A 19,929-nucleotide genomic window follows, 5' to 3' on the forward strand; every position below is an offset into this window, starting at 1 on the left:
ACTGAACTTCAAGGACTTTAATACTCCTATTTAATATTATGGTAACTAGCTTTTGGTTAAAAGCTTGTAAGAAAAAACAGAAGTTTCCTATGGCAGAGGCATTGGTACTTTAACAACTGCAAGGATCCCCTTCAGCCCCATGCTGAAGGTTTTTTGTTCATTTGCACTTCTTTGTTTCACCTTTTTAGTCCAATACTTAGTCCTCTTCTCACATGATTTTTTGGGGAGCTACAGTACACACATTTGTTTGGGGTTTTTTTAAATGGTTCTAAATCCCTTAGGTAAAATTTCACTAATTTCCTGTTGCAGATATCCATAAGTTTGGGTTTTAGTGGATGTCTTCACTATATACTTATTAGGCTCTCCTCACCAGATACATTTCATTCCCAGAGATGCCAGCATGATATCTAGTCTCTGTCAACTCACATCCTTGATGAGGAGCACAAACTTAATTCATTAATATATCTTAGTCTTCATCAGTCATCACTGTCCTTTCTCTTCTAGCAAATGCGGAAGGTAAACACCATCTTCCTTACTCTGGGGTCTTTAATTTTCAGACATTGTAATATCACCTGGCCTGTCATTATGCTAGGATGTACACTTCTAGAAAAGGCACCCCATGTCTTGTCTTGTTCTCACTAAAGAAAAGTTTGTTTAGGTAGCTTAACTTTAGGCATTCTCAAAAGACATCACTCAGACAGGATATCTTCCAGCAAATGTTTACTCATAGAAAAAACTTTAAAAGGTTACACACATTAAACCATCGACCTTCTGCATTACTAGCATAAACAAACAAACAAACATAAAAAAAGAATTTATTTTTCAAACTACTTTTTAAGTCAAATGTTGGTGATGACATTGTTCTGTTGCCATAGAAGGATTGCAGACTCACAGATCTGGCTTTATTACTAAAACTTGCAAAAACACGTTATAAGAAGGCATTTGTATATCCCCACACATGGATGAGTCAGTGTGCTCATGTTATGTGAGCACAAGACAGGAACAAGGGTCCCCAGAGCTGCTAAACTCGCTTACTGTCTGACCTCGGGCAAGCATATGTAATCACTTGATTACAAGCACTCTTAAGCCTAAGCTACTCCTCTGTAGATTCACCACTAAAAAATACATGATTCTGTCTGGGAAGGTCCCCTTTCTTTATTTTGGGAAGGTCTGTTAAACGGCAGGCCTGGAGATTGTTGATGACAGTGCCAGATGAATCATCAGCCATTGTTTCTGAGAACAGTTTGCAAACAGCTCTGAGGACAGTCCAGCTCAGGCTCTTCCTGTTCCCTGGAGGTAAAGCCAGGCAAGACCTTACCCTGGGAACAAAATGTATTCTGGGTTCCTGTGAAACAACTGCCCCTACCCACAGCATGCTCCATGGGTGAAGAGGTTGTTTGTAAGACAGCTGGAGACCAGTCAGCTACAGGGCTTTGAAGTGCATTGGGAACTGAGCACGAAGCCCACGGAGCACTGGTGGGAGATGGTAGCTCCTATTTACTGGGTCACCTCTCTTACCTATAAAGCTAACTGTGCAGATAGAGTTAAACAGAACTGCAACAGATTGTGTTTGGGAGCGTGAGATTGTGTTAGGTGTTTGTGTCAGTCAAAAAATGGATGATAACTCCCTAATAGAACCATAAAGTCATAAATATTTTGAGCAAATAAATGTAAAAATTTAGTTTTTCTCATTACTGCCTTCAGAGTAGCCTGTCTCTGCAAGGCACAATATGCTTCTAGTCAGCTTGACAGTAGAGTCCAGTGACCCTCAACAGGGATGGAAAGCTTAACCCTACTTCTTGTAGTTTCAGTCAAGAAGTTTCTCCTTGACTGAACCAACAGATCCCTGTGTTTATTTTAGACATCAAAAATACCAGGGAAATCACTATGCATCTTTTGTGAAATCCATTTATGTAGAGCATAATCTAACTTTTGAAGCCAAGAGTCTGTTGCTATTTCCCTGCAGATGGTCACGAAACAAAAACAGAAAGGCTAGATGTTTCAGACCTTGAGATATTAAGAGAGCCTTGAAGTCTTGAACCCTTCCATCTTGAAGGAAAACTGGATGAATTTGATACATGAGGAAGAACTAGGCAGAATTGAATTTACACATGAAAGAACTGAGATACGGTTCAGCTAAAGCTCATTTCAGTTACCTGCTCTGCCATACCTCCCTATATCATTTGGGCATAGCCCTACAATGTACCTCAGTTCTTCATCAGCAAAAGAAAATAAAAGTCCTCTCGTAATCTAAGGAGCAGTCAGATTCAGTAATGGGAAATTAAACATATCATCCATAATTTGTCAAGGTGGAATGAGCAAAGCCAACAACATTAAAGCATTTACTGTTACTAAACCTTGTATGTGGCTAAAGTCAACAGTATCGGTATAGATGTTCATATTCTGTAATGTTTATAAAAATCAGTGCCGTCAAAACCAAAACCATGCATAGCATCATGTTTCTTTCCAGTTTCAACCCCAGTAGCATGAAGATTAGGACATGAGTCCCTAGTAAATTTGTTTACTGCAACTCTCTTCATAACTGTAACTGGACACAGAAAATTTGAGGTGGCGTTACTACAGCTTAAACCACTTCTAATCTCATTTTATAGTGCATCCATACTGGCTTTCTGCATGTCAGAGAGTGTGTTTTACACAGTTTTTTGTGTAGGTTTTTACTTGCTTGTTGCTTAATTACCTGTGTACGCTACTGTGGCACTCAATCACACTGTTTTTCAAGACTTAGTAGACTGATTGATATTTTAGATACTCAGCCTTTATTTTCTGTAAGCAAGACTATTTTGAATACTCTTACTCATTGCAGCACAGCTGTGAACGGCAAGCAAGTGACAGGCAAGCAAGGCTGCTGCTCTGGTCCTACCCCCAGGAGGTTCATGGGAGAGACCATCCCAAAGGATTCAGTACAACCTGTGTGCCTGTCTTGCTGCTTCTCACTGCTTTCACTGCCAAAACCAAAGAATGAAGCTTTTTGTTTCAGAGCTAGTTAGTGTGTCCATGAGCTTATCCCTGGAGAATTGTGCAGCTGCAGAGTGATACAGCTAGAGATTGGGAAGAGAAAAGTTTAGCTTAGCCTTGCAGCCCTGGGCAAAATTTGTTTATTAAAGCCAAACAAGAATTTGTACCTTTCATAAACCCACATTTTTTTCTCTTTGCCAAAAGACAAAAAAATCACCCCTATCTCTCAGCAACAATTCCCTCACTTAAAATGCCATTGAGTATTCACTGTCTATTTATACTTTTTGATCAGGATCAGCAGCATATTTTCTTTCTATGTTTAATGAAAAAAAGAATTCTATTTTTTTTTTTGCACAATTGCATTGTTATGTGAATGGATTATCCACGGTATGGATCTCCAGGCCTTACCTTCCTCCATCACTCCTGACCGCATCACCTCATCTGAACTGAGCACCGTGCCCAGCCTCATTCTGCCTGCTTAAAACTTCCTCTGCTCTACAGGAATTTGCTTACCAGCATCTCCAATGTGAGCACACCAAATCTATCCTTACTGCTTAATTTATTTACCTTTTGTATAAGCCTTGGTTTTGTGTTATTTGGGTCATTCTACCATTGCTATTATGCTGCATAATTGAGAGGTGATTATTTTGTGAAACGGGCAGCTGTGAAAGCTGTTGATTTAGTGCCCCACAGACCTGATTCCTTGAGTTTATCTGCAGTGTGGCTGAGTACAGGTAAGAAGAATGCAATTTGTCCGCAGGAGCAGCTCTCCATAGCAATTTGGAGTGAAGTCCCTGAAGCAGAAAAAGGACCTCACACTCACTGCCCACTCAGTCCACACAGCAGTGCTACAATTAGGGGTCATTTCATCCAATAGGGGTCAAACTGGAGCAGTACTTAAATGAACTAAAGAAGAAAAAGACAATATAATTGGGTCACTTCTAGATAAGGAAAGAACAGAATATTCTAGGAGATGGCAAGTTATAACTAGATACATCAGGAAGTAACTGCCGTTGTCTTCTAATCAAGCTGCAGCTCTTCAGAAAGATCGAAGTGCACAAGGAGAACTGGGACTGCTAATGCCTCTGCAAAACCTGTTCTGTAAACTTCAAAGCTGTCAGTCTGGCACCTTCTAAGAGCCTGCATTCATTGTATGATGGCACAATGAAAAAATTGACTCATGGGTGTGGTTGTATAATAGTGACAAATTTGAGACTACAAAAATTCCTCACATCCCTTCACTAACGATCTAAATTTCTATGCAAAACAAAAATTGTCTCCCTGTTTCAACAAAGCTGATGCTAAAACACACCTGGCTGAGTCAGACTTAATTTTGGAAGAAAACAAAACACCCTGTCCACCCTGAAAGATAAGGCAGTTTCTTTAAAAGAAAAACAGGAAAGCTGATTTGTTAATCAGGATAATCAGAAGACTTTGTCAGAAGAAAAATTAGTCAGCCCAAATATTCTGAATAATGTACAAGAAGAACAAAAGATACTTTTATGTCTTAAATATGAAAACTTCATCTATTTGTAGGTTCTGTAAATTACCTCCCAAATTCCCCAGAAAAGATGCATCTAGAATTTTAAATTCTACTTCTCCCATGACTATCCACATGAAATACATGTATGCAGGAGGATACTGGCAGCTAAGTGTGTAGCTGCAGCTGTCATTGAGTTATGATATTAATGTATTCCTACCCATCTAAAAACCAGAATGACTGTGGGGAGCAGGGGGGAGAGGGGGGAGAGTATGTATAAAACTTTGTCATCTCTGTAGTCCCTTTTTGGCTCAAAGCTCTAGAAAACCCCCTAGCCCCACCTTTTCCAGTTGAAAATGGTCCATTTCCTTTTTCCCAGCAAACCACTGACCTTCTTCACAAGAATAGCCTCTTAGATGCATGAGATGAGTAACTATATGTAGCCAAATACCATCAATGCTCAGTCTCAGATCAGACAACTCTGAATTATTTTAGCTGGATTCTAATTTCCTACCTAACCTTGCTTCTCTCAGTTCTGTCAATACTCTGTTACCATCATTTGTATGCCTTTTAGAAAACATAGAATTTGCAGCCAAAATATCCTACAAGTTTGCATCTTCTGGGAAGTCCATGAGTTCATAGCTCTTCATCCTTGGGAATAAGGAAAATACTTAAGAGTTCTTGGATGATGCAGAAAGGAGTTCATGGGCAATTTCCCTAACTGAGGAAATGGAACTTCTTATACCAAAGCTGGAAAGCCAAGGCTTCTTCTTTCATTTCAATGTTTTCAATATTCTTGTAAGAAACTAGAAATCTTTGAATGAAATCATATTGTAGGTGTCCAAAACTCCTTGCAACAACTTGGTTTCATATATTCAAGGGTATAAATAATGACTTTCAGGCCATTTGAAGACTGGCATTACTTTAATGGCTCCTTCAGTTTCATGGATTTATTAAAAACTGTTAAATGTATATGGGACACGTGAACAATATTGCTCAAAGTCTGCCATAGCCCAGGGCTCTAGCTTTTCCTAAACTACTCAGACCATCTGTCCATGCTGGGTTTTCTACTATATTTTCTTCCGTTTGAAAGATTGTCCATACTGAACATTTTCTTTGCTGCATTCGACAAAATTTATTCTATTATCCTAAAACAATCTAAGTGATAATGCAAATAGTGCCCATTCTTCTTCTTATAGAGTGATGTTAAATATGTATAAATTTATGTGCTTTTTTCCCCATGGCAGTATTTTTCAGAACAGAGGAAAATATTTCAAGTCAATCACTTCTCAAAAAAAACAAACCCACTATTTCAATAGTGTTTCATTTTTTTACATGAAACCCAGCAAATTTCTGAGCTGTATTTCCACAGATAATAGGGATGCTAGACAATGCTAGATACTCAACAATGTGAGTAGTAAAATGTACTCAAGAGCTGTGTCTTGTAAGAGATAAGAATACTTTCAGTCTTCAGCTGACACTGACTTCAGGCTTACTGAGGGGGCAGCTTTATTGAAACTTCTGCTTTGACTCTAGTGAAATTTCACTTTTCCATTCCCACTTTGGGTTCTTTTGTTGTTTAGTTTTGTTAGTTTTTAATTAATTTTAATCCAATCACCATTTTTTCCTTTGGAAATCATTTAGGCCTAGGATGCCTCGTAAAAGCATGTTCTTTCAGTCTTCAGTTTCTGTGACTAGAAGTCTGTGACACTTGTACAATCCCATGGTTGCCCCATCCATCTCCTATCACAGTTCCCCACATTAGGGTCATGATTCATGCTAATTTCTTTATGGTTTGTTAATTTCATTTGTAAATATGATGTTTAAGTTAAATTATCAACACCAACTATGCTAAGCCATGATTTAGTATATTATAGAAAATCCCTGCCTTGAAGAGATTCAATTTAACTAGAAAAGTTTCAAAGAATTAGATAGAGAAAGTGGCAGAGCCTCAGAGAATTTCAGCCATTTGCAGCCACAAGCCAGAACTTGAATTTCAGGGTTCTGTAATTTTCTTATTTCAGTATATCTCTCTATCCCTTTTATCAAGGCAAATGTTCATTCCAGCCAGAAATACAAAGAAAATAGCACATTTGATTCTCATGTTATTTACTTGATGCTGCCACAACTAATGTTCAACAACAGGAAGTCAACTAAAGAAGATTTTGATGATTTAATGTTAGAGTACCATCAAAGAGCAAGTTTATAAAATGGGGCAATTCAAGTACAAAAAATCAAAATTTTGTCTTAGAAATAAATTTCTAAAAAAACACAAGTACAAGGTCTAGGATTTTTGCTTTTTATCCCCTCACCATGTTCTTGCTCCAAATACATTTTGCTCTTTATAGTTGCCTAAATATCTGTTGTGAGGTCTATTATGCTGCCTTCCTAACCTGAAGAAAGAAAAAATCTTCCCTTCTCTTGGGAAAGGTGATGTTTTTATAGATGATGAAAGCTGCTTGTTCTGAGCTTCAGCATTACAGATCATTTCAATAAATGCAGTGAGCATGTATCCAGGAACATTAGTTTTCATTTCCTTCTAGCAATATTTGAACAGGCATTTGAAAGGAAATTTAGTGATTCAGAAAGTTAAATGTAATTCCCTTTACATCAGAAGAATTGTGCTGGTGTAAATAAGATGGAGCAGTAGGTTAAGAGTCAAACAACCTGTCCCCAGTCAGCAAACAACTCACTGTGTGCATTTAATAAGGCACTGAAAAACCTTTGTCATGCTTTGCCAATATACCTATTTTTATTTAAAGACTTATATAAAACATAAATTTTTGTGAAACTTAAGAGAGCTTTTCAAAGCTTTAAAGATTTTAATATCTTCAGAGAAAATATGTGTGTCAGATATTACTAACAGAGTAATCAGAATAATGCAGAAGAGGCACAAAATAATGCCATTTACCTAGGCGGTAATCTATTATTCTCTCACACTCAAATTACCAAGAATCTTATCAAGTTTTTATGTGATTTTGTTTATGAAGTCTCATTGCAAGTGAAAACAGGGCACTCATCTTTACTGTGTACAGGTAGAAATAACACTAATTATGTTTCCTTACAGCAAAAGTCAGGTTTTTACACCAAAACATTCTGAATATACGTGGATAAGGTACATAGACACTGAGAAAAACAAATGTATTTACATATTTAGTGGTATACTTTTACATTTACTATTTAATTAGTATTGCTAATTATTAATAACTACTAATATTTAATTATTATTACTATAATTACTCAATGGCAAATCTGACAGAGTGCCTGTTTTAGGGGGCTAGTAAGATTCTAATTCCACATGAAAAAAGTTAAAATTCTACCTCTTCCCAACAAAATCAGATGATTTTCTTAAAACCCACAACTAACACACACACCTAACTTTAAGCAAGCCATATTTAGTCCATCATAGAAACCTCAAAAGCCTGGATTTTCAAATGCACTTGTACAGAAATAAATTTCTTATGACAGCATTAGTAGCTGAAGTGTCCCATTCTTGAAACACATATGCACAGGTATAATGCAATCTGGGTGTCTTTCACTTCTGACTTTCCACTGCCCTGTACCTCCTGTGACCACTGACACAAGTTAGGTGTATAGTTGCCATTTTCCAAGGGTGTACTGTTTGCATGTCCTGTGTCTGTAAAAAGAATGGAGCAATGATAAATCATGTTCATGTGTCCATCGTGCTTCCAAACAGGGTCACTATGATCAAGTGCAGCACAGCAACTCATCAGCACAGTTTCCTAAAGAAGAGGAGCTACAGCTGATCTCTACATTGGTTCAGTTAGGGTTCATACCCTGCCATCACTGCAGGGTACGGCACTGTAATTAGTGGTAGTAGTAATTTGCCATGGTTTAAAAAAAAAAAAAAGTCAAAGCATTTTCTAGTGTTAATTTTCCTTGAGAACTAAGAAGCTTAACAGCAGCTAAGTCATGGCTAGTTTTATGATAAAAGATAATGAGTTGAATAGTAATAACACTTCGCACTTACGTAGCTATGTGTTCTTTCAAAATGCTGTACACATACTGAATAATTCATTTTAATTAAAAAAGCCTTGAAAAGATAGATTAAAGTACCCTTGAAATAAGTGAGAAATGTTGGTCATTACTTCAACAAGGGAAAGATATGTTCCTAAATACCTTTATGGCTGAAAACTATTAAGAAACTAACATGGCAACATAACTTAGGAAAAAATAATGCTTCACCACATGGAATAAGTCCTCAGAAAAGAGTGACAAATGAAGCTGTAAGGTCAAGCCCTAAATTATACGTCACAGTTTCTCCCTTTTTTTCCACTTTTTCCTTATTACAGAGATTTCAACCTATCAACATACCAGGCAAAAAGTCCCACTGACTTTACCAGGTGAAGTCCCTTAGCAATTTTTATGTGCTTTCTAAGTTGTTTACCTCTCCTGAATTGTTCAGTCTCTTGTCAGCAGTGGCTTTACAGCATGTCATAGCTATAAATAAAGAACTTTTTTTTGTGCAAAACCACACCTTACATTTCTAAGAACAGGGCTGTTCTCAGCACTCCTGTCCTCAAGAAAAATGCTGCACTTCCCATCAGAGACCTACATCTTGTTCCTTATAAGAAGGAGGTGGCCAGTAAAAGGGCAGTATGCTTCATGAACTGAATTTCCAAGCCTCATTGTCCTTGTTTTTTTACACTTTGCTAGAACCTGCTCTTCCAGGGTGACAGTTTCATACCTGTTGCCATTCTCCACATCATGCCAGGCAAATTGTCTGGGCTGCCTGCAGCACGCATGCAAAAGTAAATTTCAGTTTCTCACAGGTAAAGGCCATATCTTGTGTAAAAATTTTCCCATACAACTATTCATCCTTCTCTCTTCCAACACAATTTCCGTTTCAATAAAAAATATACCTGGACTTGGGATGCATCTCTCAACTTTGTTTTTCATTTACAAGCAGACTAAATTTTAATCCATAAATACTATAGTTAAATACATTAAACTCACAAAGGTAATTTTTCTAGTGCAAAATCTTTTTTGTATCTAAGTGATCCATGCAGTGCTACAATAATTCCAGCCAGTCATTGCCGCCTCTACTGAGAAGCAGGAAAAGATCCCTCTGACTAGTGAGCTCCTTCCATTTTTCCTAATCATTTTCAGCAATCTCTTCCAAAGATATTTTAGAGTAAATTTATATAAAACATCCTTTCTGTTTCTCAGAGCCATAACAGCTTCTTCTTATTGTGGTCTCAGAAGTCACTGGTAATATATGGACATCTGAATGTTTTTCACAGACGTTCTCTAAGTGTTCAAAAGCAGCAAAATCTTTATTTCTGGTCAGCAGATTTTATAAAAATGAACATGGAATTACTTCTTGCATCTAAGACCTTATAAACTTGTCTATGGAAAAGGTAGGAAAGTGTACCACTTAGACATGTTATGCTCTCTTTGGAAAAGTTGGTACAGAAGAATCATAGAACAGTTTAGGTTGGAAGGGTCCTTGGAAGGTTCCAACCTCTCCACCATGGACAGGGACACCTTCCAGCAGGTGAAGCTGCTCAGAGCCCCATCCAAGCTGGCCTGGAACACTTCCAGAGGTGGGACACCCACAACCTCTATGGGCAACCGTGCGGTGGTTCCAGTGCCTCACCACCCTCACAATTGAAACTGCTTTTGAATATCTTATCTAAACTTACCCTCTATCAGTTTGAAAACATTCTCCCTTGTTCTGTCACACATGCCCTTTTAAAATTTCCCTGCCCATCTTTCTTGCAGCCTCCCTTCAGGTAATGAAGGCTGCAATTAGATCACCCCAAAGCCTTCTCTTTTTCAGGCTGAACCATCCTAGTTATTTTAGGCAGTCCTTTTAGGGGAGGAGCTCCATCCCTCTAACTATGTTAGTGGCCCTCCTCTGTATTCACTTCAACAGGTCCATGTCCTTCCTGTGCTGGGGACCCCAGAGCTAGATTCAGCACTCTGGGTGGGATCTCACCAGAGAGGAGTAGAGGGGCAGAATCCCATGACTTGCCCTGCTGGCCAAACTGCTTTTGATCCCAGGATACAATTGGATTTCTGGGCTCAGCGCATATTGTCAAGTCATGTCCAGCCTCTCACCCACCAGCACCCCCAAGTCCTTCTCAGCAGGGCTCCTTTTGATCTGTTCACCTTTTGCATCCCCAGCAATTGGTACTGGGGGCTGCCCCAACTCAGGAACTTGGTCTTGTTAAACCTCATGAGGTTCCCAGGCCACATTCTGAGCTCGTACAGGCCTCTCTGGATGACATCCCATTATTCAGGAGTGTCAAACACACTCCTCAGCTTGTTGTCATCTGCTATATTTGCTAAGGGTACACTCAATCCTTTGCCTATGTTAAATAACACTGGTCCCAACGCAGATTCCTGAGGGACATCATTTGTCACTGATCTACATCAGAATTCTGATATGTTGACCACAATCCCCTGAATGTGACCATCCAACCAATTCCTTACTTACCAAACAGACCCAATCCAATCCATCTCTCTCCAATTTAGAGAGAAAGATGTTGTGGGACACTGTGTCAAACACTTTACAGAAGTCCAGATAAATGACATCTGTAGCCCTTCCCTTGTCCCTGATGTAGTAACTCCATCAGAGAAGGCCACTGGGTTGGTCAGACAGGGCTTGCCCTTGGTGAAGCTGTGCTGTCTCAAATCACCTCCCTGTCCTCGTGCCTAAGCACAGCTTCTAGAAGGATTTGTGCCATAATCTTCCCTAGCACAGAGGTGACATGCTTAAGTTAGTGATTCTCAGTATCCTCCTTTCTACCTTTTTTAAAGATTGGTACAATTTCCTTTTTCCAGTCACCTGGGGCTTCACCTGACTGACATGTCTTTTCAAGTATCATATCAAGAAGACAGTAGAGTATAAATTAGAGGTCACAGCACATGTAAACTAGAAGAATAGATACTAAACCACAGTAATTCTGGATTACTTTTGTAAACCAAGATATGCTGTTTGTAATGTTGGGCAAAACTGGGTGAAAGTGTTTGGTGGAATGACTTGTCTACATGCAGTAAGGAATAATTTTCATATGACTATAGCCTGAAGAAACTATTCAAATTTTCAGTTCTGCTTCTTCCAGCACATGCAAAATGCCAAGGCTCTGGGCTTAAGCTTAAATCAGTCATTTTAGAGGACTGAAGTTAGAGCACTAGAACACAACCTTTGAACAAGACAAAGATTTTTAAACAGATATTGGAAGTGAGAAGGGGAGAAAAGGAAGATATACTAATACTTTAGGCTCCCACATTGGAAACATGAACCCCTTTTGTCCAGTCCATGATCTGAAATCATCTTCCACACAGATTCTCAGGTGTCTATATGCCTCACTGTCCCCACCTTACAACAAGGACAATGATTAATTCAAGTCAGAGCTAAAAAAAAATACAAGCATTGCAATTACTTTTTTTATCATGAAGGGCAGAAAAAGGAATCAAATTTGTATATTTTGAGACAAGACAAAAGATATTAAATGTTTTTCACTAGATAAAATTTACATTATCTGCATATTCTTCCTCTTTCACAATCTGTAATGAAGGCCAGGTATGTTGCAAGTTTAGCACCTTATGGTTAAAACCACTACAGAAGGCTGTAGATCTCTGTCATGGATGGTTGGTATGACCTTGCGTGAGCCAGAGCAGATCTCAAGGAAATAATTCCTTGTACAGAGGATCAATTTACACCCATCAGACTCAAATCCACTTCTACTTTGTCTCTTCTGATTTTGCCCTTTGGGCTCTAGTAATACTTAATACATTGATATTTCTGAGATACTTTTGTATTATAGCATTTCCAGCCATAAAGGAAACAGTTCTGGTGGGGCCACAAGAAAATTAGAGCTATCTCTTCAAGATGTATAAACTCCAGCCACAGTTCACAGTCACAATGACTGTATTTTCCAAAGCATCCTGTGCAATGCAATAACATGAGCTTCATCAACCAGCAAAAAAGAATAACAAGATGTCACTGTAGATGTTATTTCTGAGAAGTAATGATAATTCATCAGTATTTGCACAGATTACTGAGAACAGTTGTGCAGCAAAGTTGATTCCATTCATTTGTATTAATAAGTATAATAGGATATCGTGTCTTATCACATTAATTTATTAGAGTGGATTGAGTTAAAGAGTTGACCAGCAACTAATAAAAATTAATGAGGGACCATGCAGTAAAAGGTAATCCTTTATGCTGTATCAGGTAAGCAGTAAAAGAGGTAAGCAGGTAAGGAATATCTGAGTGAACTCCCACACCATACTGGGAAGGCATTGTTAATCAGCTTTTAAAAAATATGTTAGGCATATTTAAAGGTATGAACAACATCATAATCAATAAAACTTCCAGTTTCAGGCCCTGCAGATGGGTAAAAGATGTGAAGAATTAACAAGCATTCCAGGAACCAGGAAAGACACAACTAGACTAGCAAACCTGGCTTCAGACATTTTGGTTTTTTACCTCCCACTTGCTCCCCCAGATAAAACCTTCACACAATCTAGAATGTAGGAGAGCTAGATCAAACTGTTTTGGGTAACAACAGTACAAAGTAAGTTATCTCCCTTTGATTATTACCTTATTTTATTTTTTTTTTGCTAGTACATTAAAACTTGCTTTGAGCCATTGTCATGTACAAGCACATCTACATAACATAAATAAAATACTGCTTTAGCAACATATGTTCCTTTTTGGTGAAATATCTGGATCACAGAAATTTGCCTGCACAGGCAGAGAGACCTGTGCAGTCTACACCATGCCAAAATAGGCTTGTTCTCTACAATTATTCTGAAAGAATTTTTTCAATTGATATAAATTTCAAGGCATGTGACTGCTGCCTCTTCTCTTGCAGAAGATTTGACAAACCTACAATTTCTAGAGCTCAAAAGGCTTTCGACCTCTATATTTTCTTCTCAAAAGATAACTCCAGGACACCTTAGTTTTGCTGAGGAATGCAAAATATGGCAGTCAATTTTCCCCACTGTTTATGCAGTTCAGTTACCTATAGATAGCTACACAGAATCACAGAATGGTGGAGATTAAAAGGAATCCTCAAAGATCATGAAGTCCATTCTCCTTGCTCAAAGCAGAGTTGGCTAGAGCAGGTTGCTCCAAGCCTTCTCCAGTTTGGTGTTTGATCTCCATGACAGAGACTCCACGACCTCTTTTGGCAACCTGTTCCACTACTTGACCACCTTCACAACAAAACAGTTTTTTTCCTCTGTTAAGTGGACTTTCCTGTGTTTCAGTTTGTGTCTATTCCCGCTTCTGTTTTCACCAAGCAACTCTGACAAGAGTCTAGCTTCATACTCTACCTTTTGTTGCTCTACTGGCAGAGAAAGATCATTGCACGGTTTTGCTGAATTGTTCTAGATCTAGCAAAAACCTGTGAAGAGGTGAAGGGTCCTGCTGATGTCTATGCAACTTATACTTAAAATGGCATAAGTACCCTTTCATTAATTTTTAAATTCAGAATAACAAACGTCATCTAAAATCGCACAGAGAGGGGAAAAAGCAAATTGTTTTTCAAAAGTTCAGGAAACTAGACAGTAATATATTCTAATCATTGGCTCACTTTGTGTCTGTGAGTAAACCTTTCACCTTCACCTCTCCCATTTCATACAAATGCTGATGAAAATCTTACTCAAAAATTTACATTTAAAATCTCATTCCCTGAGTGTCTTATCCATATCCTCCACTTCTACAAACAGTCAAGTAATTTTCCCTATAGTGAATCCCTTTTATTATTTTTTTAGCAGCAAAATATTTTTCAACATATTGGATTCACATTAAAGAGGCCACCTGCCTTTACTACTCAGCTCACTTAAGCAAATTAATTATGCATGTAATAGTCTTTTGCACCCATTGTGCCCTGAAGGAAGTATTTGCACATTGGCAGCAAGTGCAGTAGTGGTGGGCCAAGGGATTTATTACCAAATACATCCTACATGACAAATATCCAAGAGACACTCTGGTAGGGCCACTACAGACTAATCTTGGGGCTACTAAAGGGCAACAGTAAAGGCACCATGCAATTCATCTAAGACAGAGAGGCTTCCCACACAAAGAAAAAAAATTCAAACCAACTATAAAATCAAAACCCTCAGGGTTCATATTGAAGAGAACGATTCAGCTTTTTTACCTCTTCAAAATACAGAAGATTTATTCTTTCTAAAGTACTTCAAATTGAAGAATCAAAATTTTGTTATCAATCACTAATGCTATTTTCTGTATAACACTGATGTTTTCTTGGAAATCATTCATCCACTTACCACCCAGCCTCAACTTAGCTTAGTTTTTAAGACCGAACAACATGCTAACTAGGATGTCATAATGAAAAAATACATGTAACGATAGAATGAAATTACTCAGACAATATATGGCATATCCTGGTCAGGATGAATTTCATGGCGAATAAAGGAAATGGTTTCAATGGTACAGAAGGAACAAGTAACAAAAGGCAACAAAGAACCTTATACTCTGAGGTCCTTGTTCACAATGAGTATTATGCTAACATACTCTTTGCTTTCAGAGCTTACGACCACATTATGTGACAGAGCATCTGTGTAACTTTCTGTGTTCCAGCACAATCATATGACCCAGAAAGATATACAAAAGCTTCAGTTTCAAATTACACTATAAATCCCATATATATCTATGGTAAGCAACATCAGAATCATGACAGGAGAGGCTATCAGGCTTTGCTTTCAGACCAAAGCTATCAAAAGAGGCGACTGAAAAGCCAGAGACTGCCTGGGCAAGTAGATATGTCCCTAGGGCTGATCTAAATATGATGTACATCCAGAGTTCACTGGGAATACTAGGTGGGGAGCGACTGTCAGGCTCAGTGTCTTTCTTGCAGGAACACAACACTGAAGGGCAGTTATTTCAATCTCATTCTGCTGTAGATACTGCTCAGTACAGTTTTGGTACCCCTTTTACTCCAGTGCCTTACAGTTAAAATATCCTGTTGCAAGATCACATAAGGTCCTTGTTTGTGTCGCTCTCCAGTGTTCAGCCTGCTGTCATAATTTAGCCAACAATAACAGCAACTGACAGCCACCACTTCATTTCTAGAATAGCAGCTTCCAAGTTTTTTGGTTGTGCAGGAGTTTTTTGTTTTGTTTTTTTCTGGAAATGTCTCTTTGGGCTTATTATATTCTTGTAGTTCTGAATTTCACTTTTGTAACTGAATTTCCAGTTGGCTCCTAACTTCTTGCATCATTACTATGATCATAGGGTTTGGAACTGGCAAGTTCAGGAGTTCATCTCCAGATATTCAGGGTCAGAAACAAAGAGATATCTGATAAAGACTTGGCAGAAGACTGAAATTATACTGGAAAAATGAAGAAAGTAAAGATCCTGGGGTATGTTGATGAAAAGATAACAGCTCAGGAAGATTCCAAATTTCATCTAGAAATCCAAATTTCTAATACAACTGTGCCTCATGTCAGCACCTTGCAATCTCAGAATGCATTAATTAATAAAAACCAATCTATATAATCACTTTGTTTGTGGAGAGGTAAAGGATGTTCAGAGTTCAAAACTCTAACCTGGCCCCTGAAAAGAAATATAATTAATAATCTGACTGTGTTGGAAAACAACACTCTTGAACTAGCCAGGTGTCTTCTTGGCACAGAAGCTCTTTCATGATAAAAATCAAGCTGGAATATTTGGGTGGGTTGAGGTTTTTTTCCATTTTGTTTTAATAAGTCAGTATGAGTGTAAGACAAGATTAAACAGTGAAAAGGAGATAAAGTATTTTACCTGGTTTCACAGTGCCTCCAGGCTATGCCAGCTACAATACCTTTCAACACCATTCTCTGTCCCACTGTGAGGAATAAAAAACTAAAAAGCCTTTTTGGCAAAAGTGAATGAGTCATTAAGGATAAAATAAATTGTTTTTAGAGAAAAAAAAAAAAAAAGAGAGAGACAAGTCATGGTGGAACTACCTGCAGCTGATACCATCTTCTCTAAAAGAGCAGTGTCATTGAACTCCATAAAAAATATTTGATGCAATTATTGTCCACAGCCAATCTCTGTTTTACTCTGTTGTGCAGAACCACTGGCTTTTCTTTGACTGCTCAGGCTTCTTCAAAAAGTGGACAAGCCAGACATTGTTAATACAGACTAAAGGATTTCCTACTAACTCTGAAATGTGGAAAAGCATAGTGATCCCATTTACTGGAGGTGTTTCATTTTATCTGGGAATTAGGAAAAGTAGACTTTTAGGGGGGAAAAAAAACCCTATAGACTAAGTAAATCGTTTGTACTGACTTAAAATTATTTATGATTATGTTTTATTTCCCCAAAATTAATCAGCGAATGGATGACTAAAACACACAATGACTAATTTCATGCAGAATGATTAACTTACTGCAAGGAATTGGGAGTAAAGTTATAAGGTCTAATCCTATCCTTGACAGGCTTTAGTTTATGTGTCTTACTAGTTCCTTTTTGTGGCCTCTCTATCAATTAATCTAAGTTTTCCTACTGTAAAAATGGAAGATTTGTTTTCATTAACTACGGGATTTTTAAAATTGGTTTTAAATCACTGTTAAGTCTTTTTCTTTAACTTTGCCCCTTATTATTCAGTTGCCTCTGGAGGTACAGAAGTCATTTCACCACTTTTTTTTACATGCAGATTCTTCTGCCTTTGTTTTAGAGCTCTTATGGCCCTATTTCTCCTCACTGCTGTGATTTCTCCTCTCAGGGTTTGTGCAGCACCTAATACAAAAGGAGCTTCATCTACAGCCATCACTACCATCACAGCCACAAACACCACAATAGCAAGAACCATGTAAATCACCATCTAACTTACTGACCACTTGTAAAATATTTTCATAATTTTCACTGAATTTCTTCCTTCAGAGTCAAGAGAAATAAAATGTTTAAGCAATTGTTAGATTGACAGGATAATTAAACTGAGATTAAAGGGAATCTTGATTTTTTTTTTTAATTATCAGAATATATATATACTATGTTCTGCTGCCTATATGGTTCTCATTTATGTATCCTGTCTTACTGCTAAAATCTTTTTAAAGATTACTGCTACATCACTTTTACCAACAATTGTTTAAACGGATATCATTAATTTCTTGTGTTTAGCATAATTGAAGTTATTTTAATTAACTCACTTGCATATGCATTGGTTAATGGCATCATTTTTTAGATAATTTTTGCAGCAATAGATAGAAGAACAGTAAAACAGGAGAGGGGGTGGAGAAGAAAACACCCCAACACACATGGGAAACAAGCTCCAGGGCATTGTCTCTTCCCTGCCTAGGCACTTCATCATGATTTCTTGAGATTGTGCAGAGAGATAGCATCCCTCAGCCTGACAAGTCCTAAATTATTACATTTTTGCATTATTTATTTTTCTTTTTATGTGCCTAATCATGACACAGGTGTGAGGGAGAGAGGCTCAGTGTATACCTATGTACAAAAAAACAGTATTAATATGATTATTCACAGTTGCATCATAGTAGTAGTGGAGTTATAGAAAAATCCAAGTCCCTTCACCCATGTTCACTAGGCCAAAAGTCCTAAATCCACAGCCCACAGAAAGCAGGGAGTAGAAAGTTTTGGCTGAAGGAGGCTTGTGGCAAGACCAAGAACTAGGACTACATTTCTGGAGGCTCATTCAGGTGCTTTAAATGTAACACTATTTAAGAGAAAGAATAAAGTCAAATAGGAAAGAAGGGTTAAGTGTGATAATGTGAACTCAAAGAGCTTAAGTGAAGGTCACAGAGGTCATACTTGAAGAAATTTAGGAGTCCAAGGATTCAGCCTTTAGAATTTTTTTTTTTTTTTCTAGGACCTGGTTAGTCATGTGTTTTTTGCTCATATATTAAAAGCTAACCAGCACTTCTAGGCTAAAGAAAAATTCTAATTCTGGATTAGAAAAATAACAATTTCTCCCTTTCCAATGGAGGGGAAGATCATGCCAGAATTGAGCTTGAATCCAGCACCTGTGTATTTAATTTTCATCTTGGAAAAGAGAGACTATGTCATGCTGGAAAATTCTGTATTTAAAATGAGAATGATAGTATTTTTCTGTGTCACTGAGGTACTGGAAATGTATATATTTTTAAGACTTGAAATTGCTAATATACCTGGGACAAGCTCTCCCGTGACAGCATTTTTACAAATTTGATGTTCTATATAAATAAAATATAGAAGAGCAGTTCAGACACCAGAGCACAAAAAAATAAATAAACTTGGGAATATAATGAAAAACAGCCAACACATGCATGCACCTTCCTTGTTCTCCTCACACTTCCCAAGGTCTCTGTAACACACTATGCAAACACACTTCAATTGTCAGCTGTTCACACAGAGAAAGCCTCCTGTGTATTTAAAGTTAGAAGAATACTATGTGGTTGAGTAAAATTTCAAAGCTCATAAGAACTCATTCGAAACTCATTTCTTTCTGTACCAGTATGTGAAAGAATGAACCTCTTAAAAAGTCAGTAATATGTGATCCTGTATATCCAATCATTAGAATATATTATTGCACTTACCTGAATTTGTCAGGTTATTAGGAATACCTGGTATTGCAGATTACTGCCTATTAGGGAGCCCACTGCTGAAGTTTCTGAAACACGTTTCCTGAACATTGATGCTTTTTGTCTTTCCATAATTATTCTCCAATAGCTTATCTCAAGGGAAGGGAAAAAAAAAAAGGTGTGAAAGGCAGTGCTGCTTTTCATTTAATTAGATATCAATTTAAATAAAATAAACCTGCTGTTACTTTCTGATAAAAGGCTTAAATTCCAAACTTGATGGAAGAAGCTAATGGAAACATATATCATTATCTTTACTTCTTCCTTCTAAACATCACAGGTCAAACAGAACAAAGTTTATCTGCTCTTTGAAAGCAGATTATGTCTATTAAAGGTGGTTGTGGTCTCTACTGCCACTGACCAGAACTTGGCTTTATTCTACAATTTGTAACATCTGTCTAGTCTTCATACCAGTCTCTTCCATTAATTCCTTACACAGCATTTTCCAAAAATTCCTTTGCACACCTATTTCCCTTTCAGCAAACAGCCAGACCAAAATAGGAAATTATTACACCCATTGAAATGGAATCAAAATATCATGTCTCAGCCAAAGTTGAGAAAATAGAAAATTGAGAAAATTGTTCTTCATTTGCAGTTAGAAACTAATTCCACAAGCAATAACAAATTAATTACTTTCTATAATACTGCTGTGCAGCAGAGAAGATTGAAACAGAGGAATTGAAATTGATGTCAGGGCAGGAATCTATTAAGACATTCCTAGTTACCCCCCAATTTTACCTTCTGACCTAAAGTAATGTTAGAAACAAGAGATGTTCTGTTTTCATCATCCACATCAATTTGGTTTTATTTTTGCTGTTAAGAGGACTGTATCCATAATTTTCAGGAGCAAGAGACAAATCAATGTGAATTCATGGTCCTGCCTCCTTTTTTTAAAATTGGTATTTAGTGTC

The 19,929-nt window shown here is 37.6% G+C and overlaps 1 protein-coding gene across 1 annotated transcript in view; it reads right to left on the bottom strand.

Annotated features, from left to right (window-relative positions):
- Positions 1–18,974: 18,974 nt before the first annotated feature.
- The window catches only part of CEP128 (centrosomal protein 128), a 175,805-nt gene continuing 174,850 nt past the window's right edge, over positions 18,975–19,929 (bottom strand). Inside the window, exon 27 of the transcript XR_014956074.1 lies at positions 18,975–19,114. The gene's annotated coding sequence lies outside the window, so the exon portion shown is untranslated. The remainder of the gene's footprint in view (positions 19,115–19,929) is intronic.

The sequence above is a fragment of the Lonchura striata genome, chromosome 5, assembly GCF_050655825.1.
Source record: "Lonchura striata isolate lonStrDom1 chromosome 5, ASM5065582v1, whole genome shotgun sequence".
Lineage (NCBI taxonomy): Eukaryota > Metazoa > Chordata > Aves > Passeriformes > Estrildidae > Lonchura > Lonchura striata.